The sequence below is a fragment of the Podarcis raffonei genome, chromosome W (assembly GCF_027172205.1).
Source record: "Podarcis raffonei isolate rPodRaf1 chromosome W, rPodRaf1.pri, whole genome shotgun sequence".
Lineage (NCBI taxonomy): Eukaryota > Metazoa > Chordata > Lepidosauria > Squamata > Lacertidae > Podarcis > Podarcis raffonei.
In genome coordinates, this window is record NC_070620.1 from 15,163,205 (window position 1) to 15,188,425 (window position 25,221).

Here is a 25,221-nt window from a genome sequence, read left to right on the forward strand (position 1 = left end):
ACTGCTATAAAATGAAATGTAATGAAGATGATGTATCGATGGTATATGACACCTGTAAAACTGGCAAAGATGTATAAGATAAGTAATAAATGTTGGAAATGTAGAGAAAAGGAAGGAACGTTTTACCATATGTGGTGGGACTGTAAAAAAGTTAAAAACTTTTGGGAAATGATTTATAATGAATTGAAGAAAGTATTGAAATATACATTTGTAAAGAAACCAGAAGCATTCTTACTAGGAATAATAGGTAATGAGATAGATAAGAAAGATAGGAAGATATTTTTATATGCAGTGTCAGCAGCAAGAACTTTGATGGCCCAGAAGTGGAAACAAGAAGAGTTATCTACGATTGAAGAATGGAGAATGAAAATGATGGATTATGCGGAACTCGATAGACTAACAGGAAGGATCCGGAACCAACGTGATCAAAGATTTACAGAAGATTGGATGAAATTTACTGAATATATGCAAAAATTAAGTGATAATCAGATAACGTTTGTAAGTTTTAAGGAAGCTCTGTGAAGAGAAAAGGTAGGAATATTGTTAGATTGTAAAAAATTAATTAATAATATGCTGAATTTAAATTTAAGAAATGTGGAGACAGTAAGTACTAGGAAGGTTTTTCAGGAGGGAGGAGGGAAGTCAATAAGGAGGAATTTGGATGTAAAAAAAGATGTTTTGGATGTATAATTTGTTATGGAAAAAGTATAAAAAAATATACTAAAAAAAACAAATACCTGACGATGGTGCTGTTTGCCCATCTCTTCCACACAAAGGCATGTCTGCAGTTTCAACAGTCCCTCTGATCTTGCTGGTGCTCCTGGGAACATCTGCCAGTGTACTGGATTGGTCCCTGGAAGGAGAATGGAAAGGATGGAAGGAAGTTCACGCCAAGCAATACCTCAAGGTGCGTTTGCCGTGACAAGATGTCAATTTCCCCAAAGTACTAGCACTGTTGATTATTGCAGAGAGAAATTTCCCTTGGGAAATTCAACTTTTCTTCAAGGGACCTAAAGGCAAAGACACTGTGTGCACATGCAAAGTGTCTGGTTCCTTATAAAAACGTATTTGCTTTGTTGGATTAGACAAAGGTTCCCTCTAATTCAGCATTGTGTTCTAGCGAGGGAAGTTTTCTTGGACATATGGGCCACAGCCCTTCTGTGCCCCCAGCAGCTGGTATTCAGAGGTAGACTGCTCCTGGGCATGGAGATTCTTATAATGACCAGCTGGAAAAGGAACATTTCAGAGGCAGGCAGCACCAAATGGGCTCCTTTGGAGGAAGGTGAGAGGTATAAATAAATATAATGGTGGTGGCCTTTTAGTAGAATAAAAATAATAGCATTATTTTTCCCCCCTTGCTTTTTATTTTTGTCCTAAATTTATTTGCCTTCTCACACGAGATAAAAAAGAAAATACAGTTATAAAAGGGGGAACCAGTGAAATTTATAAAATATTAGTAGAAATGGAGGATCAAAAAGATCAATTCAGGAGTTCATTTTACATAAATATTTACTAGATAAATGAACTGGAATTACTCTCAAAATGTAGATCATTCTGGGAATAATGTCCTGAGAGTGCGTTCTATGTTACAAATCAAGCATTGCTCGGAGGTTTTTCTTTTTGTTTTCTAATGTATTTCTTGTCGGGAGCTCCGTTTGAACGAGCCTTTGAAACTGCCTCTGACAAACAATTAATGACCTCGAGCCTTTGATAAGGCTCCAAGCACATTCTTCAATCAGCAGAGTTCCCGGCAGGGAAGGATGAGATCGTATGAGCTACATTTTTAAAGAGTTTTATTTCTAAACTACGCAGAACAGAAAAGACATCCTCTCTCTATGAAAGCAGAGAGCAACTGAACAAAGGAACAAAGGAAACAGGAAACCACTAACGTCACATCCCGTCTCCCTTCCCGTGAGACTGCCAACAGTCTGGAAGCCCTGGAATGTAAACACAGTCCTGTGACTCCAAGAAGCTGCACAGTGAGAAACAGAAACTAACATCCTCCCCCTTTCTGTGAACACCACTGGGCAGCGTGTCAGTACAATCTCAGTACAAACCTAATTTCTGTACATAGGTACAGTGTTGATCCTTCGGAACAACCTTGGACAATAAATCAGCAGGAATTTCATTACCTGGCATGTAGGACACCGTTACGAGTCCTTTCTGCACACATTCTCTAGCATGTTGCAGCTTCAATTGCAAGTGCTTCGTGCTTTGCTTGCAACCTTCAGATGTCAGCAAAGCCAAACATGCTTTGTTGTCCTGATAAACCTGGATTGGACATTTGACAGGAATTCTCATGTCTTTGCACAACTGTAACAACCATTCACAATCCTTAAGTGAATAAGACAGTGCATTCAGTTCAGCTTCACAAGTACTTCAGCTAACTGTTGTTTGCTTCTTGCACGACCAATCAAATAGACCCTGATTGTACATGTAGCAAACTCCAGACGTGCTTTTCCTGTCTGTAGTGTCACTTCCAAAACTCGCATCAGCAAATATCTCAAGACCTCCAGACTTCTGATTGTTAAATCTCAGTCTGTAATGCATAGTGCCTTTCAAATAGCGCGCTATGCGTTTCAGAGCTTTCCAATCCTTAACCGTAGGATTGTTGACTTGTCTGCTTAGCAAATTACAGCTAACTGCAATGTCAGGTCTTGAACATCTGGCAATGAAGTTTAGTTTACCTAGCACACTTCTGTACAGTGTAGTGTCAGAAAATGCTCCTTCAGTGTCATCTAGCTGATAACCTGTTGTCATCGGTGTGTCTACAGGGTTAGCATCCATCAGATTTAGTTTGCTTAACACATCAGCAATTTTCTGTGACTGGTGTACTAGAATATTACCATCTTGGTCTCTCTTTATTTCCAGAGATAGGTAGTTGGTTACCTCACCAAGATCTTTCATGTCAAAGTACTCCTTCAGTTGAGCTAGGGCACTATTGTACATTTTGACATCCTTCCAAAAGAAAAGAATATCATCAACATAAAACAAGCAATACAGCTTATTTTGCCCTTCCTCTTTGACAGCTACATAAGGATCAGCTTCACCTTGCTGAAAACCTAGAGAAAATAACACTTCAGTGAGTTTAGAGTGCCAGCATCGTGCACTTTGTTTGAGACCATAAAGGGACTTCTTCAGAGAACAAACAAATCCCTGTTTTACCTGTATGCCATCAGGTGGAAGCATGTAAAGTAATTCACCTAAGGTTCCGTACAAAAATGCTGTATTCACATTGTGATGAGAAACGTGTAGATTCTCTTCTGCAGCAAGCTTGAGCATAAGCCTAATGCTCTCATACCTCACGGTGGGTGAGTAGGTCTCATGATAGTCTTCTCCTGGTACCTGTGAAAAACCTCTGGCTACCAATCTGGCTTTGTGTCTGACTATCTTGCCATTTTGATCTGTTTTTGCTTTGAATACCGATTTGCTGCTAACTAGCCTCATTCCTGGGACTACTGGAACTAGCTCCCATGTTTTGTTCCTCTCTAAGGAATCAAGCTCAGCCTTCATGGCATTTAACCATGGCTCAGCATCCTTCGAGTCCAAAGCCTGGATCTCTTGGAAACTTGAAAGTTCAAATACCTTCTTGCAGCTATTAACAGCAGTTACAGCTTTTGCTGCTTTAGCAAATTCATCAGCAAATCTCTTTGGAGGTCTGCCTTTTGTGGCTCTTTCAGACCTGCGAATCAGACGTAGGTCTTCAACACACTCCTCTTCTTTCTTAGGAGAAAAGTGACCTATAGTGAACAGTGGTTCCTCCAATTCTCGATCAGAGCCTTCAGAGGGTCACATAGAGGCCTTAGCACTCTTGAAATCCTCTGAACCATCTGTTTCAGTTTCAGATTCAGAATCAGAACCTTCATCAGTGGGTGTGGAGTTTTGCTGCTGTTTATCCTCAGATTCTTCACTGTCATCAGGATAACACTGGAAAATTCCCACATTCTCCCCCCACTTGGCATTATACTCAACACTTCTAGTGAGCCTAATTGTCTTAGAGTCAGTCATAATTACTCTGTAATAACCTTTCTGATACCCTAGAAAGATACCATGCAAACCACGTTTGCCTAACTTGGAGCTTTGTGGTGTGTGAACCCACATGACAGAACCAAAAATTCTCATGTGCTTGATGTATGGTTTCTTGCCAAACATCTTTTCATAGGGGGTACAACCAATCGGTGATGACAATCTGTGATTATAAGTATAAACAAAACAGCTGAGCACTTCTGCCCAATAACTCTCTGGAAGATTGGCATCATGCAGCAAGGTTTTCAAGCCTTGAAGCAAAGTTTGGCTTGCCCTCTCACAAAGTCCATTCATCCAAGGAGACCGTGGACTTGAAAGGTCATGTTGAATTTCTTTCACAGTCAGAAAAGCTTCAAACTGCTGAGAAGTGAATTCTCCCCCTCGATCTGTAAACAAACATTTGACTTGTTTATCATGCACATTTTTCAACCAAGCACAGAATTCCTTGAACCTAGGAAACGCTTCTGATTTCTGCTTGAGATTGAACACATGAATATACCTGGAATATGAATCAATGAGAACCATGAAGTACTTGGCTCCACCCAAAGAGGGTGCTAGTGGACCAACAAGATCAGCATGCACTACCTGGTATGGTTCTGTAGCTTGTCTACTAGACACCTTACCTTTCACAGCCATTTTGACCTTGTTTGCTGCGCATGCCTTACACTTCATGTGGTACCTGCAGGGTTCAACTAAGTCAGGCATTTTGGAAACTGCCTCGAAGTTTAAATGACCAAATTTCCTGTGATAATCATGAATACATCCTGCATGCAAAACCTTGTTAGTATCTGCAATACAACAAGTTTCATCCTGCACAACATCAACAGAATCATCATAATGCAATACAAACAAACGATCAGCATAATCAGCATGCAATACAAAGTCATCTTTCTTGGTGATGGTGCACTTCCTCTTCTTGAAGGAAACGTCTATGTCCTGTTCAGTCAGCTTCGAGACACTCAGTAGGTTATGTGCAGCATCTGGAACAAAAAGAACGTTGCGTATCTGTAGAGTTTGGTGATTATAGGGTTAACTTATAGAGTTTGGTGCTTCGTGTCTGAGGGAGGGTTTTTTCTATAAGAAGTCAGCCAGGATGTCACGTCCCAGTTTCTTTGTTCTGTGATTCTAGTTTCGTTTTCAGTCAGAGCTGAGTCGGAGAAGAAAGATGTGTGAAAGCTCGGATGGAACAATTTACTGCTTGTAAATAATAAAGCTTCTAGATTAGAAGATTCTGTCTCTGGACTGTTTCACTCCCTATTCTCCCACGACAGCAACGCCGCTGCATCTCTGCTACTACTTCTGCCTCAGCTGAAGTGTTTTCCCAGAAGATTGCACTGAGAGGGAAAGCAGTGTTTTTTGGCGCAGGGAAGCGTACTGGACAGGCAGAAGTCCAAAAGGTTATGGAAAGTTGACGTTTTGGTTGCTAAGCGATGAGAAGGGAGTGCAGAGAGACATCTGCCAGCTGGATCTCCTGCCGGGAAGCAAAGACAGTTTCTGAGGTCGCTGGTGAAGAGAGGGGAGCAGAGCCTTCTTCGGAAACCCAGTTGGCAGACTGAGTAAGTACTCAAGTCACAGAAGGGAGGGAAGATATGGCTCAGCCCCAGATGTGTCATGTTCCCTTTGAGAGCCTAAGTGGGACTAATTGGAATGAGTGGTCTGTTCGCATGAAGTTCTTCTTGCTGGGGGAACAGCTGTGGCAGTTTGCGCACCCCCCAATGCCTGAAGCTGGTGGGAAGGCTGAGGCAAAGATGGCTGCAGCTCAAGAGGAGGAGCAGTGTGTGCTGGGCATTTTCAAAGCAAGTGTTGAGGCTTGTCTTTTGCCACTTGTGGAGTGTGTCAAAGAGCCAAGAGCTGCTTGGGAATCCCTCCGAAAGGCATGTGAGGCCGGAGTGGAAGGCAAGGGCCAAGAGAGGGCTGAAGTGACACCAGAGGGGGCAAACTCGTGCCCTGAGAGTCCAGTGAGTTCAGTGAGCCTAGTGGGGGCTGGAAAGAGCCCACAGAGGGCAGTGAGCCTGGAGAGCCCATTGAGCCCAGTGAGGGCAGAAGGGACTGTGTCTGTGCTTGTTCCTGATGGAAGCTGTGGCAATACTTCAATGCATCTGTGTGATGTACTGGGAGAGAGGCTGAGAGTTGTGAGGAAAGCAGTGGCAGGCTGTTTCTCTGGAAGCCCTGCACTCAGCAGAGAGGGTGCAGGCAGAAGTTCTGCTCCCAGCAGTGGGGGGGGGGGCAGTCAGCAGTGAAAGCTCTGGAAAGCCTTTGTCTCCAAAAGTCTCTGAGAGTTGTTCATCATCAACCTTTTATTCGACCGTCAGTCAGAAAAAAGTACATTTGTCAATACACAGTTAAAACATCCAGGAAGATTTTAGAACTTAGCCAACACTAAAATGGGCTAAACAGATAGCCCCATATCAATACAGTCAATTATAGTCTTGCGACGCTTAAAAGCTAAAAAAAGAAATTTGGCCACCAAGGAAGGTATAGCTCTAGTGACATTATTCAGCAAGTGTAAAACCTGGTTTTCTCCGGGTAGGAAGCTAAATTGACATAGGAGTGGGTCTATAAAATTTTGTCTAAGCTCTGCATAAGAAGGGCAAGTCAAGAGAATGTGTTCGGTGGACTCAACCACACCCATGGCACAATGACAGGTTCTCTGGGCGTATGGTACTCCCCTGTACCTTCCCCACAATATCGCAGAGTCAAGGACATTTAATCTAGCCGCTGTAAGAAGTCTGCGGTATTCCACATAGTGGATTTCTGCAAGGTAGGGGGCTGGTATGGTCCGATAAATCTGGTCCCCTAGGAACATCCCTGGTTTTACCTGGGCTATGTCCTCTTGTCTGGCAATGTCACTCAGTCTCCGGGAGATCACAGCTCTAGCTTGATTGTACGTCATAGACTCAAAGTAAAGGTGAGACAATCCGCAGGCTTGAACCTCATTAATGACCTCCCTTTCCCACGATGATTGGAAATCGTCCCTCAGTATCAAGGGGGCAATACCCACTGGTTTAAAACAAAGCTTGAGCCATAGCCAGAGCTTCGTCTTCAAGGCCACATACCGTAGAGCTTGCCAGCCAACCTCTAATCTCATAACCGCACCCGCTACCGAGGGGGGAATCCTAAGGATGGCTCTAAGGAATCGCGTTTGGATAGAATCCAGTTTCAAAAAATCCCTACGGGAGCCTAAAGAGATGCCCACCAAAAGAAGGGGGAGGGCTTTCATTTGAAAGAGTCTCAAAGCTATCTTCGCTGATTGAGCCTGATTCTTAGCATATAGAGATCTAATCTGGATGGCTGCTTTAGATGCATTAGTTGTTATATAGTCTCTATGGGCCAGAAAAGTCCTATTTGACCGTATTACTTGTCCCAGATATTTAAAGCAGTTAACCTGCTCTAGGGGGATCCCGTTCATCGACCATCGATGGAGTCTCGGTTGGGCAGAGAAGACCATGATCTTGGTCTTAGCATAGTTGGGTTGGAGCTCATGCTGATCACAGTATTCATGTAGAGCTTGCAACATTCTCCTCAGTCCAATAGGGGATCTGGCAAGAAGTGCGGCGTCATCCGCATACAGAAGAACATTCAGAGATCGGCCTGCTAATTTGGGGGGGTGGAAGGCATCATTGGCCATGTGAGTCACCAGTGAGTTAATGTAAAAGCTAAACAATGCTGGGGCCAATAGACAACCCTGTCTTACCCCTCTAGTGGTGGTAACAGGGTTGGAGACTAGGCCTTTATTGTCTAGCCTGATTCTCAGAAAGGTGTTTGTATGGAGGCTGATAATCAGATCAAGGAGACGACGATCGATCTTTGTAGCAGCCAGTTTTGTCCATAGCTGCTTTCTAGAGATTCGATCAAATGCCTGCTTAAGGTCAATAAAAGCCACATGAAGAACCTTTGGGGCTTTGCCGGCATACTTTTCCGCCAGGTGATTCAAGGTTAATATTTGGTCTGTGGTAGATCTTCCAGGGCGAAAACCCGCCTGTTCATCGGCAATGATATTGTCGTCCTCCATCCATTTTGATAGTTTGTTTAGCAGGTACCCCGAGTAAATCTTCCCAATGACATTTAGCAAGCTGATTGGTCTAAAGTTGCTCGGCTCTGTACGTGGGCCTTTCTTATGTATTAATACAATCAATGCAGAGCTCCAGCTTGAGGGAAATTTTGCTGTTTTGTTTATATGCGTGTAAAGTGCTGCTAAAAGTGGGATCCACCAATCTTTATTTGCTTTGATGGCATCAATGGATATAAGGTCATCACCGGGGGCCTTGCCTGCTTTAAATCGAACTATGAGAGTTTCAACTTCAGGGCAAGAAACTGGGTCCCAATCGGGCAGTGCTTCCGGCTCCACCGTATCTCCGCAGGCATCATGGGCTGCATACAGATCGGCGAAGTATCTTTCCCAAGTGTCCGCTGAGATGTGGGGTTCTATTCTTGCAAGCGGCCTACCCAGGTATCTGGAAATTAACTGCCAAAAAGAGGCTGGATTTCTATTCTCTGCAGCTATCAAAAGGTTGTTCCAATTGTTTCTTTCTGCCTCGAGCTTCTTTTCCTTTAGTAGGGCTTTGTAACTTCTCCTGAGGGTGATAAGGCGGTTATTTGGCATGGGGTCATTTGATGCTCTGTATGCCAACCATTCATTATACAGATGATTCTTGAAGTTTTTGCATTCCTCATCGAACCATTTTTTGTGGAAAAACTGTTTACCATGCTTTGTGGGGGACCGAGCTAGTGTTGGTTTTAGAAGTTCTACTAAATCGTCATATATTGGTAGAGGCCCATCCGCCTGCATAAGGGAAGCCCTTTTTATTTGGAGCTGATCAGACCAGAGAAGTTCGTTCAACTGCTGGGCCGAGTTGGAGGTCCATTTAAGGGCTGTAGGTCTTATCTCCAGATGATCATTTGATAGGTGCACAAAGGAGTGCCTATCAAGTTCGTCAGCCAGAGTCAAAGAAATTTCTAGAGGGAAGTGATCACTCTCCAATCTTGTAGCCACCTTAAAGCTGGATATTTTTGGGGTAAGGTCGGGAGATATCCATACAAAATCAATGGTGGATGCACGTGAACCTGACTGTCAGGGAACTGCCATCTGAGACTAAGGAGGTGAAAGGGCTCATGGAGAGTGAGAGAGACCATTCAGCGGAGGAGGGGACCAGCAGGGGGAGAAGTGGAGTTCCAAGGGAAAGTGAGTCGGAGGGAGGACTCAGAGACACTTCAAGCGGGAGCAGCGGGGAGATTTCAGGACCTCCTGTAGGGACACCCACTCCTCGGCGGAAACTGTCACGCCGAGAGTCCAGAAGACGCGTTTCCGTTAAGGAGCTTTTATGCTGGAAGAAGTTCCGTAAACGCCCACTGTCCGATTCAACGAGCGACTGATGGAGCCATGCTTAAGGAGCTCCATCACAGACAGAGGTTTGGGGACTTAGCCAAACTCTGAGGGATTAGGATTTTACGCACAAGCAGCTCATCATCCCATCACAGCAATCGGACAGTCCCTGAAAGCAGCTTGTGCAGAGAGGCATCATGAGTAACCCAGCCGGAGCCGGAGGAGCAGCAGGAGCTGGAGAGGGTCCAAGCCTGGAAGAAAGGTACAGAGTGTTGGAACTCCAGCTAGCAATGCAAACGGCGAGGCTAGAAGAAAGGAGGGCGCAGGATGCAGAAAAGGCAAAAGGCGCTACACTAGCAAGAAAGATGCCAGGAATGGTGCAGAAGTTTGGGGGGGACCCCAGGAACTACCAAGCCTTTAGGACAGAGATGCAGTATGCTCTTGAACTGCAGTTTAATGACTTTCCCGACGAGGCATCGAGAGTGGCGTTTGTGATTGGCCATCTCGAAGGAGGGGCGAGAGATTGGGTCAGACCCCTGATGGCAGGGAATAGTGACATGCTGAAGGACGCGAGGAAGTTTTTTCGCGCCATGGATTTGATGTTTTCCAGTGAGATTGAACAGGGGCTGGTGCGCAGACAATTGATGGCGTGCAAACAGGGGAGCCGATCGGTTCGTGAGTACTGGACTGAGTTTACAATGTTGATACATAGATTGGGGTGGGACCTTTCGGCGGAACCCATTCAAATGCTCTTTGAAGAGGGGCTTTCTTCGGCGGTGAAAGATGAACTTTCCCGGGCGCCCAGGGCGGAGTCTATGGACCAGCTGACCAAATCAGCGCTGACCATTGGAGCACGCCAGGAGGCAAGAGCCTTGGAGAAGCGGGAGGGGAAAGGAGAGCTTTGGAGGGATTTCCGCATTCCAGAGATTCCAGAACCAAGTTTCCCGCCAGGAGAGCCGATGGAAGTTGGAACAGCGCGCGCGCGCGCGCGCAGTTTCAAATCCCAGTGAAGGGAGGAAGAAGGAGGGAAAGAGCGCCAAGAAATGTTATCTCTGCCAGCAGCCAGGTCACTTTGCCAGAGTCTGCCCGCAAAGAAAGGAATGGCAAGGGATGGCTGGAGCTGTTGGGGGGAAGGAGGAGGACGTCCAGGAGCCAGTAAAAGCCAACGCCTGTCTGCCTCTGTCAGGGCACTGCAGACAGGCCAAGGAGCAGTAAAAGTGCCCACTCCGGAACCTCCAAGACCAGCCCTAGTAATAGAGGTGTTGCTAGAGCTGGCAAACGGATACCCACTAAAGACTAAGGCGCTGCTGGACTCAGGCAGCTCCTGTAATTTTATGAGCAAGGAGTTTGCAGCTGAACACCAGATACAGACATTCCCTTTAAGCAACCCCCTGCAGGTCACCACGATCGATGGGAGGGAGCTGCTGGGAGGAGAAGTCAGCCTACAAACCGTCCCAATGGTTATGAGGGTGGCCAGGCACACTGAGAGGATAGCGTTCAATGTAGCCACCCTGGGAGGGGCTCCAGTCATTTTGGGAATGAGCTGGCTAGCGTTGCATGACCTGCTAGTGGGCTGGCATCAGAGAGTGGTCTCCTTTGGGTCAGCACATTGTCTGGAACACTGCAGAGAGGGAAAGGTGCCAGAAGGGGCAAAAGCCTCTCTAGCAGGGACGGAAGTGGCGGACAAAGGGAAGGTGCCCAAACAATACGCTGACCTGAGCAAGGTCTTCAGTGAAAGGGAAGCAGATAAATTACCACCGCACAGAGACTTTGACTGCCAAATTAATCTGGTCCCTGGGGCCCAGCTCCCCGTGGGCAAGCTGTACGCCATGTCAGACAGGGAAATGCAGGAGTTAAGGGAGTTTATTGATAAAAACCTGAAGAGGGGCTTCATCAGAGAGTCCAGAGCGGTGGGGGGGAGCCCAGTGTTTTTTGTGGACAAAAAAAACACGGATAAACCGAGATTGGTCGTGGACTACCGGGCCCTAAATGCCGTGTCAGAACCAGTGACTTTCCCCATGCCCAGGATTGATGACATTTTGACCAGGGTGAGGAAGGGAAAGATATTCACGAAACTGGACCTGAGAGGAGCATACAACCTGATACGAATAAAGAAGGGGGATGAATGGAAAACCACCATGTTCACCCCTTTGGGGGCTTTTGAATATCTCGTTATGCCATTCGGATTACAATCAGGCTCCGCCTGTTTTCAATCGCTCATGAACCACGTACTGGGACCTTTGCTCTACAAGAACTGCGTGGCCTTCCTCGATGACGTGCTGATATATTCAGAGAATGAGGAGCAGCATGTAAAGGATGTCAGGGAAGTGCTGAGCCAGCTGCAAGCAAACCAGTTGTGGGTGAAATTGGAGAAGTGTCAGTTCCACACCAAGGAGGTGGAATTCCTGGGGTACCGCTTATCAGACAAGGGATTAGCCATGGATCCAGGGAAGGTCCAGGCGGTGCTGGAATGGAAGACACCGAAAACGAAAAAAGATGTGCAAAGGTTCTTAGGGTTTGGGAACTTTTACCGTAAATTCATCAAGAACTTTGCCCACTTAACGGCTCCCATCACGGACTGTCTAAGCAGCAAGAAGAAATTCGTTTGGACGGCGGAGGCGGAGCATGCTTTTGAGGAATTGAAAAGGGCATTCGCCTCGGAAGAACAGCTCCTGCATGTGGATTTACAAAAACCCATGAGAGTGGAAACTGATGCCTCAGACCGGGCGGTGGGGGCGGTGCTGCTTCAGCCAGGGAGCAATAAGTCGGAATGGAGACCGTGTGCCTTCTTTTCGCGTAAGCTGAACAAATCCGAGAGGAACTACACGGTATATGACCGAGAACTACTCGCCATTCACGAAGCGTTCCGGAGATGGAGACACTTACTAATTGGCGCACAACATAAGGTGCAAGTGTGTACGGACCACAAGAATTTGGAGTATTGGAGAACGGCACGGGTGCTCAACCAACGACAAGTGAGATGGGCCCAGGAGTTCTCCAAATTCCATTTTGAAATTTGCTATGTGCCAGGTCCAGAAAACATCAGAGCGGACGCTCTCTCTCGCAAACCTGAATATTTGGAGGGGGAGGGAGCGCCGGAAGAGAGACATATTATCCCAGAGGACCGCTGGGTGTGTGGTGCGGCCTGGGTGGGGCAAAGAGAACTGGTAGAGGGAACGGTAAATGATGAGTACGCCCAGGACAAGCTCCGAGGTCTAAGGAGAGAGGGAGAAGACCCCGGGGGTTTTGAAGAAAGAAACGGGGCATTGTATTACAGAGGGGCGCTATATATACCCGAAGGGGAATTGAGGGGGAGAGTACTCAAACAGCTGCACGACAATCCCACAGCGGGGCATTTTGGGCAACACAAGACCATGTGGTTGGTGACCAGGGAGTTTTGGTGGCCCAAGGTGAGGGAGGATGTACGGGAGTATGTGAGAAGGTGTGACCAATGCCAGAGAGCCAAAGGAGAAAGGCGGGCGCCAGCGGGGTTATTAGAACCGTTACCCACACCAGAACGACCGTGGGAGGCGGTGTCGATAGATTTTATGACTGATCTGCCCAAATCCCAGGGGAAAACCGCCATACTAGTCGTAGTAGACCTGTTAACTAAGATGGGTCACTTTGTAGCTTGCTCACATGCAGTCACGGCGGAAGAAACAGCGAAATTGTTTGTAGAACATATTTTCAGACTGCATGGCGCCCCCTTGAGGGTGGTTTCCGACAGAGGGAAACAGTTCACGTCCAGATTCTGGAGGAAACTTATGAGCTTATTGCACGTAGAGGTCAACTTTTCGACTGCCAGGCACCCTGAGACCAATGGGCAGGCGGAGAGAGCAAACGGTATTCTCCAACAATACCTGAGGTGTTATGTCAATGACAGAGAGAACGATTGGGTCGAAAAGTTGGCGCTAGCGGAATTTGCTTACAATAATGCAGAGAATGTGTCCACCGGGATGAGCCCCTTTTTGGCTAATTATGGGTGCCACCCCAGGGCGTTTCCAGGGGAAGGAGGGGAAAGATGGAGTGTTCCGGCCGCGGAACTTTTTGTAGAAGAAATGGAAGCGATCCATCGTCAACTCCAACTCAACTTAGAAAGGGCCAAGGAAGAATATAAGAGGCAGGCAGACAAGAGCAGAAGGGAAGGTGAAACAATTAGGGTGGGGAGTCGGGTCTGGCTATCAACCCAAGGGTTGCCGTTCAAGGGGGGTTGCAAGAAATTGAGACCCAAAAGATTGGGACCATTTGAGGTCATCCAACAGGTCAACCCAGTGGCGTTCAGACTCCGGTTACCGAACCACATGAAACTGCACCCAGTATTCCACAGGTCATTACTGTCACCATACAGGGGGGAAGGTGAAGGGGTATCCACACGGGGGCCAGCCATAGAAGAAAGGGAAAGCCGCAACCATGTGGCGGAAATCATCGACTCCAGGTGGAAGGGTAATCAGGTGGAGTATTTGGTCGCGTGGGAAGGGGAACCGGAGTCGGAAAACACCTGGGTGAAGGCAGAGGAGGTCCGTGACGAGATCTTGATCGAAACGTTCCACCAAAGGTTCCCCAGGAAACCTCAGCCAGTAGCGAGGTTTCGGAGGGAGTACTTTGGCACCACCGACGATGAGGAGGAACTGGAGGGATTCAGGGAATCGGAGTTGGAAGGAGGAACAGACTCCGATGAGGAGGAGTACTTGGAAACCGGAGACAGCAAAAGGTGGAGGGAAGTGTTCGAAACTTCGGAAGATGAGGGAGGTTCCTTCAGGGGTTTTGCTCCCTCGCCTCCCGCAGAGGAGGGGAGGGAAGGGGGTGAAGGGGGCCCTGGAGGGGAGGTGGATGTCAGGGAACTGCCATCTGAGACTAAGGAGGTGAAAGGGCTCATGGAGAGTGAGAGAGACCATTCAGCGGAGGAGGGGACCAGCAGGGGGAGAAGTGGAGTTCCAAGGGAAAGTGAGTCGGAGGGAGGACTCAGAGACACTTCAAGCGGGAGCAGCGGGGAGATTTCAGGACCTCCTGTAGGGACACCCACTCCTCGGCGGAAACTGTCACGCCGAGAGTCCAGAAGACGCGTTTCCGTTAAGGAGCTTTTATGCTGGAAGAAGTTCCGTAAACGCCCACTGTCCGATTCAACGAGCAATTGATGGAGTCATGTTTAAGGAGCTCCATCACAGACAGAGGTTTGGGGACTTAGCCAAACTCTGAGGGATTAGGATTTTACGCACAAGCAGCTCATCATCCCATCACACTGACCAATAGGTGAATTCAGCAGGGTAGTCCGAGCTGACTGCCCCATTTAGCAGAAGGAAATTGAGGGCCAGCAAGGTTTGTCTGCATTTGAAACCTGCGTAAGTGGCTATGTTATCTTTGAATTTCCTTGGTAAAAGATCTGTAGTCATAAGAGGTGAAGAAGGGTACTTGCTAAATTTAGAGAATAAGATTTGGTCAGTGTGTGACAGGCGTCCATTAAAATCTCCCGCCAACAGAAAAGTGGCTTCGGGGTATTTATCAAAAAGCGTTTCCAATGTCACTTGGATTTCCTGCCATCTCAGATCAACCAAATTTCTCTTATAAATTGGACATAAGTAGATATTGATCACTACTATCGTTTCCTCTGCTGTTTGCAACTTTATAATCAGCATGAGTGACGACTGGATGTCGATTTTTTCAGCCTGAAGATTTATGGCTAAGGAAACAAAAGTAGCCATGCCTCCTTGCGGTCTACCATGTGATAACGAGTTCTGCGTGGCATTCAGGTAGAAGCCCTTGTATCCTGTTAGATAGAAGTCCTCACAGGCCCATGACTCTTGGAATAGAAGGATGTGGCTGCCATTTATATAGGCAACAAATGATGGATCTGTCAGTTTGGATTTAATACCAGCCGCATTCCATGATAGTAGTGTAAGAGACCGCTTTGTGTTTCCCTCAAGTCATGATTTGTCTTGCGTGGTTAATCCTGGGGAATCCAAATGGGGGTGCATGCTGCGTGAAGGGGCAGTAGGGTGAAAAAAGGCAGTGATTTTTGATTGTTTGCATTTCAGGTTCAAGTTGTCACATGTCACAGGAGCAGCCAGTGGCTGGGGCAAATTTATAGATCGCTGTAAGAGAGAATCTTGATACGAGGGGGTGTTACTAGCCGACAAGTCCATAGACTCGTCGTTTGCCGTATGCTCTGTAGTTGCAGGAGTCGTGCCTTGAGGATCGAGGCTTGTTGATGGGAAAGCACTATGTAAGACAGAAGAAAGACATCCTTTTCGGTTAGCTTCCAGTAGCTTGTTTAGCCTTGCCACTGTGTCAGCGCTGCCCAAGGTCCCAGCTCACACAAGACCAACGCTGCTTCTTTCTCTAGTATAAAAGTCTTTATTGAAGTTCAGTTTCACTCCCAGACGCGCAGCGCGGAACGCTACGTCTAAACCTTAGACCGTCGAAGTTCCATCTGAATCTCCTCCCCCCTGACACCAGTTTAAGATTCTAGCCTTACTCCACCTCTTCCTCTGTTCCTTCCTTCTTTGGGTCCGCCTGCTAGTCGGAGTCTCAGCCCTCCTAGACTCCTCTGACGCTGAGTCCCCTGACTCTTCTCCCTCCCTCCTTCGGGCCTTTGGACCTGGCTCCCAATCCGGGTTTTCTGCTGTCCCGCGCTCCTCCACATTTGAACTTGGCGCGCGCGCGCAGCCTCCCACTTTCCTTCTGACCGTTACACTTGTGTCACTGCTCCCTCTTTCGGGGAGGCTAGCTGGACCTGGCCTTCCCTCCGTTCCCCCACTTCCCGATGGGGGCGTGGTTACCCCTGACTCATCTTCTCTCCCCGCTGGAGGAGAGGCTGATCCTGGCTCATGTGACTCTTCCCCCCCACTGTGCTCTGGTGGGGGAACTGGTCCTGATCCTCCGCTGCTCCATTGGGAGTCCCCTCTGGTCCCTTGTTTCTGGAGTGTCCCCCCTGGGACCCCCCTCGCCCTTACCAAAGGCGCCCCCTTCTGGGAATCTTCTGATTCGCTGGAGAAGCTCATGGAATCTCTCGGGCCACTGTCATATTCCCCTACGCTCCCTTCTGATTCCTCTCCTCCGCTCTCTATTTGCTCTCTCCCCTGCGCTTCTGCTCCTGAGCCTCTGACACACTGCCTCAGTGTTTGTCCAAAGGGCTACTGGATCTCCCAGTGTCTCTTGCATCGTCATGGTATCAGCACAAGGAATGCAGCCATTTTGAGGATTGGAGATCGTTATCGCTGCAGGGGGGTCCACATGGGCTTGTGTCTGCCAATCTTTAGGAGCATCTATAATGGCCAAGGCTGGACCCGTCAAAGCTCTACCCCTTAAGGCAGTCCCTTCTTGCCGGTGGGATGGTCGGCTAGTAAATCGTAGGGAGGGGTTCATAGAAAGGGTCCATTGCTGCGAATTCCGGTCATAATCCTCAATCCTCCTTGTAGGCCGGCTAACCAAATTTGCTGAGTTTGGGATTTTCCCAATAATGCCCCTACAGTTGTTAAAGAAGCATCTTTGTGGGAAGATTCCATACCAGTTGAGGCGATTTTGAAGTTTGCTCAAAAGTGCAGGAAGCCTGGGAGAGTCGAACTTGAGCAGCAAGCGCTTAAATTTTGGAGTCTCTGGCAGCCATTCTAATGATAGGAGATCACCCTGGGCCAAGTAGGACCTGGTCAACATTCGCAATGAGATCACAGCAGCTTTACAATTTCTCCAGGCATAGTAGGGGAAGCAGGAGTGAGCGATGTTCAAGCATATATTGTTAGGGGTGAGTTGGAGGTTTACTAGCTGCTGCCCCCTACTTAGGCTCTGTGCCTCATGATTATCAGGTCCCTGATGATTTAATGGCGGATTCAAAATCGAGGCAGGGGTTTTGGTGAAGGCATTTAGTTTTCCCTCTAACATATTGATGGAAGCTGATAGCACCTTTATTTCGTCAGCCAAGTGCAGGCAATATTTCTGCAAAGTCCTCAGCTCCACTGATTGTACTATATCACATAAAGATTTACAATGAGGGTTGGGGTGGGGAGAGAGGCCATCTGGGCTGGAGGTTATATCCAACAGCGATTTGTCTCCTGGCAAGGGAGTATTTGAAGTCGTTGCGGGGTCATATGGACAGTCTACCTGCTTGGAGGTGTTTAAAAGGTTGTTTGGAGTCATTGCAGGATCATGTAGGCAATCTAACTGCTTGGAGGTAACAGGCGAGGGAAGCACAAGATTGCAGAAAAACTCCTCCAATGATGAGATAGAAGGCTCTGAGGTCTTAGGTGGTGAATCCAGCCCAGTAGGCTTCAAAACCTTAGACATAGGTTCTGAGGCATTAAAGGAAAGGTCTTCCACAGAAGAGGTACGACCACGTTTTAGGTTTGTCATGCTAAACCCCTTGAGCGGCTCGGTTATCTAAGAGTCCTTCAAAGGCCAAGCAAGAGCTGGTGGAAGGCCAGGGAAGCGCGGCCGGTGGCTGCCCAAGTTACAGCTAATCAGGTTGTTAGTGAAGCTCATTAAGGAGATTTATGGCGCTGACTTTGCAAGCTTCCACAGGGTGAGTTCCTGGCGTTATCATCAAAACATTATCGTGCCAACTTCCAGAGAAAAATAGGAGCGGAGTAACTTACAGCATGAACTGGAAAGGGGAGCTCCGGCAAGCGCGTCTTACTTCGTCGCCATCTTGGCCCCTCCTCTGAGAGTTGTTTTTGCAAAGAGTCGAAGGCAGACCGTGGGAAGCCTTGTTCTGCAAAAAGCTCCAAGGTCGCACAGCTGCAGAAAGAGCTGATAAGAGACGGTTCTCAGCAGCAGAGACGTGGGAAAGTTTCAAAAGGCACAGGAGGTGCAGAGAACAAAGACAACTCATCGTTCTTTCATCTTGCTGCAGCTACGGTAGCTGTGAAGGACATTGGCAGAGCCCCCAGTCGGGGGGAGAGTGTTGCTGTGGCAACCGTGCAGGACACCTGCAAAGGCCCCAGCCAGGGGGACAATTGAGGGGAGAGCGTTGCTATGGCAATTCTTGAGGAAGCTCAGCGATAAGACACTCTCTCCATTGTGATTGACAGTGGAGTGACGCATTGCCTCGTTCCCTTTTCTGGCCTTCTTCGAAACTGCAAGGAAGTAAAAACTGGTCGCTATGTCTCCCTAGCAGATGGGAATAAACGGCCGCTCACACAGACTGGAATGCTTTATTGTTCTTTTCTTGATCATGAAGTTCAGGCCTATGTTGTTCCTGAGATAGCAAATTGCCTGTTAAGTGTATCTGCTTTAGTAGCAGATGGCTTCTGTATATCTTTTGCAAATAACGTGTGTTCTTTTTCCAGGGATGGCAAGGAGCTGTATACTGTGGAATGCAGGGACAGATTATTTACTGTACAGATGCCAGTTGTTACTGATGATGCCACTGAGGAAGCAAGGGTGCAATGTGTGAATGTAGCGCCACATAGTGGTTGTGCTCATCTCTGGCACAGAAGATTTGGGCATCTGGGTTGGAGTTATGTTAAAAAAGCCCCTGAATTAACAGAAGGGTGTAAATTTAAGGCTTGTGATAAATTCCTGGATTGTAGAGCCTGCAAACAATCGAAGGTTGTCACATGCTCTTATCCCAAGTCAGAAAGGAAGACCACTAGTCCTTTTGAATTGGTTCATGCAGATTTGTGTGGTCCAATGTCTGTAGAGTCCCTGGGGGGTTCAAAGTTTGTTCTTCTTCTGGTCGATGACTTCTCGAGATCGGCTTGGGTTTTTTCTTTAAAAAACAAGGGAGAGGCTGCTGGGTTGATCAAAGATTGGATCACAGCAGTAGAGGTAACCTTCTCCACCAAGGTGAAAAGTTTTCAAAGTGACAGGGGGGCGGCGTTCACTGGGTCTGCGTTGCAGAATTTCTTCCGACAGAAGGGAATCAGCCATAGGTTGACCGTGCCCCATAGTCCACACAGAATGGGATTGCAGAAAGGAAAAATAGGACTTTGCAGGAAGCAGTGTCCACCATTATTTTTGATGCAGGGCTACCGCAGTGTTTTTGGGCCGAAGCCTGGCGTTTTTCTGTTTTTACACAGAACAGAGTGTACAATTCAAGTGTAGGGAACACACCCTATTTCCTGCTGCACAGTAGGAAGCCCAAGGTGCATTACCTCCGTGCGTTTGGTTGTGAGGCCTGGGTCCTCATTCCAAAGGCTCTGCACAGGAAGGGTGAGCCTGTTGGTTTCTATTTCCTCACTGAGCAGCAAATGCTTGTCACAAGACAAATGTTTACATTCCACAGTCAGAGTTACTGTTGGGTTCCCACGGGAATGGGAGACTGGATATGACGTACACTGGTTTCCTGTTTTTCAGTGTTTCTCTCGGCTTTCTTTGTGTCGAGAGGGAGTTGCTTCTCTGCTCTCACAGAGGCAGGATGCATGTTTGCATTCTCTCAGCATAGAGTGTAAATAAACTTTAGCAATGTAGCACATTTACCTGCTTATCCTTTTGCTGCTGGACTACTCTGCTTGGGCTCAAGATAAGACGAGCCTGTACCAGTTCCAGTTGGGCCGGAGCTGGTCAAACTGACAGAGCCAAGGTCTAATAAAATGATATTTGTGGGGTATGAGCTGTCGGTTTGCAAGCCCCCTCCACAGAGGCTGGCCCCTCTCACAGTTCTCGGAGCTTGCTTACCGGTAACCTCCTCTGGCTGATATCCAGACAGACCAGGGAGATTTTGATAGGCGACATTTTCCCAAGCGTGGGTAAAATGCACACCCCTCCTCCTGCTTCCGCAGGGGAAAGAAAAGTAGTCAGAAATCTATTTACATGATGTTTATTTCTGACATTACAGCACTACAGAAAAACATGTCCTTTCAGTTCAGTTCTTCCAGCACGTCTGACAAACTTCCTGTACACAAGCAAACGGAAGGTTTCAAATTACACTCTTCACAGAGACTTTCCAGCCTGTGAACTTCCTGGGACATTCTTCTTTCCCACAGATAGGCGCATCATGTGATGTCAACAGTCTGGCTGTTTGCAGCTGCGATGTTTCCATATACTGACATGAGCCTGGCTCAAAGGCTTGGAGGTTTGCATACCCGAGTGGGAACCAGTCCAGACTGGTAATCAGCAACAGTGCTGATGTGATGGCCTGGGAGTCTGATTCAGAAGCTGAACCTGAGGAGTCCCAGCCTGCACAGGAGTCCCTGCCTCCAGGGCCGGCTGAGCCGGGGCAGGGGCTTGAATCTGAAGGGCCTGCACCTGTGCCGGATCCTCAGGAGCAGACACCAGATGTATCCACTCTGGCTCCGGAGGTGATTGAGGGCCCATTGCCTGCAGGTGCGCCTCTCCCAGCCCTGTCAGTGAAGCTGCTCCTGGGTCCAATAGCCCTCCAGCCTCTCCTGAGCTGCAGAGGCTCAGGGCAGAGAGGCGGAGGGAACTAAGTTCTCTGAGGAGTGCTCGCCTTAAGGCCAGGAGAGGCGGGTCACCTGTGGGCCGGGACCGCCCCTGGCCTCAGAGGAAATAAAGGCCAATCAGTCCAGTCCTAGGTTGCAGGAGCAACGTCGTTGGAAACCTGTTTCTGCCAGCACCCAGACCTGTTCTTCCAGAGTTCCCGACCACGCCCGGCTTCACGCTTTGGACCCCGCTTCACCCTTGGTGGACATTCTCCAGATACTTGACCCAGGACCGAACTCTGACCATGCCACACCGTAACCTCCCCCCGGGACCAGCACAGCTGAGTTCTGTGAACAGGCTGGATGGTCACATCTGCATGCCAATCCAGACGTGCTTTCACAGCAGTTCTTTGACTCAGATGGTGAGGAGGAGGAAGAGGAACTTGTTGTTGAGGACCAAAGTCCAGAGCAGCAGAATCCGCCACAGGGACGGATTCCACAACAGGGGCAGTTCAGGATCCCTCAGAGGGGGAGTCCCAAGACACCTCCTCAAACCACTGTCAAGTCTGAGCCAAAGAGTGAGCCTTCCTCACCCGCTGGACCGGCTGTCAGGTTCAAAAGGCGCAGCAGGTCAGAGGGGGAAGTCTCTGACACTGAGGATAGTCTTGCTAGCCCTAGTGGGTCAGAGGAGGCACCAGGGTTCATGCTGAGGAGGTCAGCAAGGCCAATCAAGGGCAAGCCACCTGATAGGTTCGAGGTCACAAGTGTGTGGGTAGGTGTGGCTAGATGTGAACCTGAATCCTTCGAGGATGTTCAAAAGTTGCCTCAGGAAGAAGCCAGCAAATGGCATGAGGCAATGCAGAAAGAGATGAGATCAATGGAGTTGCTTGGTGTATTCTCGCTCACAAAATTGCCGGCTGGCAAGCAAGCTGTGAGTTGCAGATGGGTTTATCGCCTTAAACCCACAGAAGCTGGAGAACCACAATACAAAGTGAGACTTGTTGCCAGAGTTTTCACACAGAGAAAAGGGATTCATTTCACGGAAGTGTATTCACCTACTTCTCGGAGTGAAACTCTGCGCGTGCTCTTAGCTGTTGCAGCACAGAGAGGCTGGGAGGTAAACCACTTTGATGTGGATGTTGCCTACCTGAACTCAGATCTTCAGGAGTTGTACATGCTCCCTCCTCCAGGTTTTGAGATCAATGGGCAAGGCATTGTGTGGCGGTTACACAAACCCATCTATGGGTTGTGTCAATCTGCCAGAAATTGCAATATGTGTCTAAATGAAGCCTTGGAAGAGCTAGGTTTCAGGAGAAGTGTTGCTGATAGTTGTCTTTACCTGAAGGGGTCAGGTGCTACACAGGAGGCTGTGCAGGTCTTTGTTGACGATCTTTTGTATCTAGGACAGACAGGTGCACAGGTAGAGAAGTTTGCTAAGGAGCTTGGCAAAAGGTTCAAGCTCAAGCAGCTTGGAGCTGTTCGGACTTATCTCGGTGTGGATGTTTTTAGAACACAAGATGGAAGTTTTTTGCTCAGCCAGAGAGGTAAAATTGAGCAACTGCTTCAAAAGTTCAGGTTGAGTGATTGTGCAGGTGTCAGGACCCCTATGGAGGCTGGTTACATGAAAGACAGCCAGCAAGTAGAACGCTCTGCATTCGAAAACGCTGAAATCTTTCAATCAGCTCTAGGAAGTTTGCTTTATTTGTCCCAATGGAGCAGACCAGATATAGCCTTTGCTATTAATCTGCTCAGCAGAGAAGCTTCAAGTCCTAGAGTGCAAGCCTGGAATGGCATCAAGAGGGTGCTACGGTATCTCCAGGATACCAAAGATTTTTGCCTTAAGTTGTCAGCTCAGGATGAGGTAAAGCTGACCTGTTGGGTAGATTCGGATTGGGCTTACTTGGATGATCGCAAGTCCATGTCCGGCCTAGTGATGAAGTTTGGGAACTCAGTAGTTGGGTGGAGGTCCAGAAAGCAAAGCCTTATAGCGCTTTCATCCACTGAGGCTGAGTTCAGTGCTCTTTCTGAAGCGTGCAGAGAGCTAGAGTTCAATGCTTGTTTGGTACAAGAGCTCTGTGGAGTGAATAGTTTGCCCGTCACGGTTTTCGAAGACAACCAACCGTGCCTAAAATTGGCCGAGACGGGGCAATTCAAGGCCAGGACCAAACACCTAGACATTCGCTTTCAGAACGTGTGTCAGAGTGTTCACGAGGGATTGGTTGTGCTGAAGTACTGTCCCTTAGCTAAGAACCTCGCTGATGGTTTCACGAAACCACTGACCTTCCAGAGGCATGGAGAGTTCTGCAAAGGTCTGGGTTTGGGTTAACATTGGGTATGTGTTTCCCCTCAGACGCAAAGCAAGAGGGGATGTAGAGTTTGGTGATTATAGGGTTAGCTTATAGAGTTTGGTGCTTCGTGTCTGAGGGAGGGTTTTTTTTTACTGGAGAGGCAGAAGTCCAAAAGTATCGATGCATCCAAGCTGTGAAGAACAACCGTTCCGTAGCCTTGACTGGAGATTGTGTGGTCATCCACTTAGTGAATCGCACCTTCCTGTGGAGTAAAGGACACAAACATTTGTTTGTCTTTGCAGACATGTCTGGTCGCTCCCGAGTCGACGATGAAGAAAGATCTAGACGTCTTCTGGACCTTTGGAGTGAAGCGTGAGACCATTGCCTTGTGTTGCATTGTCCTAGACTTCAGACCTTTGCCTTTGCCTTTTCCACGCGTTGAGCTTTCGCTGCGCTGCTCTGTTGCCTTGGCCTTGGGATGTTTGCGCTCCCTTTTCATGTGGCCTAGACGTCCACACGAGTAGCATTTCACTGCCTTCAAAGCTTTGGCGCCATCTAGTGGTTCCACTGCATTCTGGGATGACGTCTCTGAGGACTCCCCTTTAGTGATGCAGCTAGCACTACGCCGATCCGCTTCATTTAACACCACAGCAGTAACATGCGCTACCGTTAGCTGAGCAGTAGGCAAAACAGCAAGCTGGCTGGCAATCGCTTCCCAACTTGAACCCAAAGAATGTAGAATCATGAAGGAATACACAGCCTCTGGAAAGGTGATTCCACGCTGTTGCAACTCATGCCTGAGATTCTGCATTTTCATGAGGTGAGCACGGACACCTGCTCCTTCAGCAAGTGCCATATCATGCAACTTGGCATAAAAGAACAAAGAAGCTCCTGCCTCCGTTCTTAAATGTGAATCTTTAAGACTGTCCCACATCTGTTTGGCCGAGTCCTTGTCTCGCAAAAGACATAGCTCTTCAGGGGACACAATAAGCGTCAGAGTTCCCCTTGCTTTGGAATCCTTAGCCTTCCACTCATCGGTCATTGGAGCTGGGGGGGCTTCTGATATCACATTAAACAGACCCTCTTTTCGTAGCAGAGCCTCTGCATACTGCACCCATTCCAAATAATTATTTTTGACCATTGGAATTCCAAACACATTCTCAAGAGCCTCTGTTACTCTTGGACTGGCCATCTTGTGTCTTTAAAGCAGGCTGAGTCTCTTTACCAGCTGCATTCCAAAAGCACACTGCATAAGGCTTTTGCTTTTTCGCCGCAGCTTGTTAGAGCTTTGGATAAAACTTCAAAGCCCACCCCTTATTGCCATCAATTAGGAACTGGCAGGCTTCCCGGGGCTCGAGCACATACCTCTCAACCATCTTCTTGACACGCAGAGAAGATAAGCTGCATCCCGTTCTTCTGCCATCCGTCTTCTGGGCCCTAACCAAAAATGTCAGGAGCTCCGTTCGACCGAGCCTTTGAAACCGCCTCTGACAAACAATTAATGACCTCGAGCCTTTGATAAGGCTCCAAGCACATTCTTCAATCAGCAGAGTTCCCGGCAGGGAAAGATGAGATCGTATGAGCTACATTTTTAAAGAGTTTTATTTCTAAACTACGCAGAACAGAAAAGACATCCTCTCTCTATGAAAGCAGAGAGCAACTGAACAAAGGAACAAAGGAAACAGGAAACCACTAATGTCACATCCTGTCTCCCTTCCCGTGAGACTGCCAACAGTCTGGAAGCCCTGGAATGTAAACACAGTCCTGTGACTCCAAGCAGCTGCACAGTGAGAAACAGAAACTAACATTTCTTACCAAGAAAAAAGTCGGTGTGGCATGAGAAAATTTTTGTGTGGCCCAGAGAAAAAAGCTTGAGAACCACTGATCCGTAATTGAGCTTCCCATTGCAGGAGGAAGAGGCATTTTGTTGGGCCGTCTGGGAGAAGAACCTGCGGAGGATTGAGCAGCATAACCAGGAGGGGAACAGCTTCCAGCTGGCAATGAACCACCTGGGTGATTTGGTAACTGGAACTCTCTTGCATTGCCCTTGTAACTGGTCAGCTTCCATCTGAGCTGGCATTTGTGAGCGTTCTCTTTGGGGGAACGCAGGTCTTGGGAATGGTTGCAGTCCAGCTGCTGGGAGTGGAGAGGGAGGATGTTGGTTTTGGCCAGTGACTTAAAGCTTTGCCCTGGGATGCAGCCTCAGGAGTAGCTTGGCAGGGGTGGGCATTCTGAAAATCTGGAAGTAAGAGCACAGCAACTATGGTTTCCT

At 48.0% G+C, this 25,221-nt stretch overlaps 1 pseudogene; it reads left to right on the plus strand.

Annotated features, from left to right (window-relative positions):
• The first annotated feature begins 778 nt into the window (after window positions 1-778).
• LOC128406031 (procathepsin L-like) overlaps window positions 779-25,221 on the plus strand; it is a 94,123-nt pseudogene continuing 69,680 nt past the window's right edge.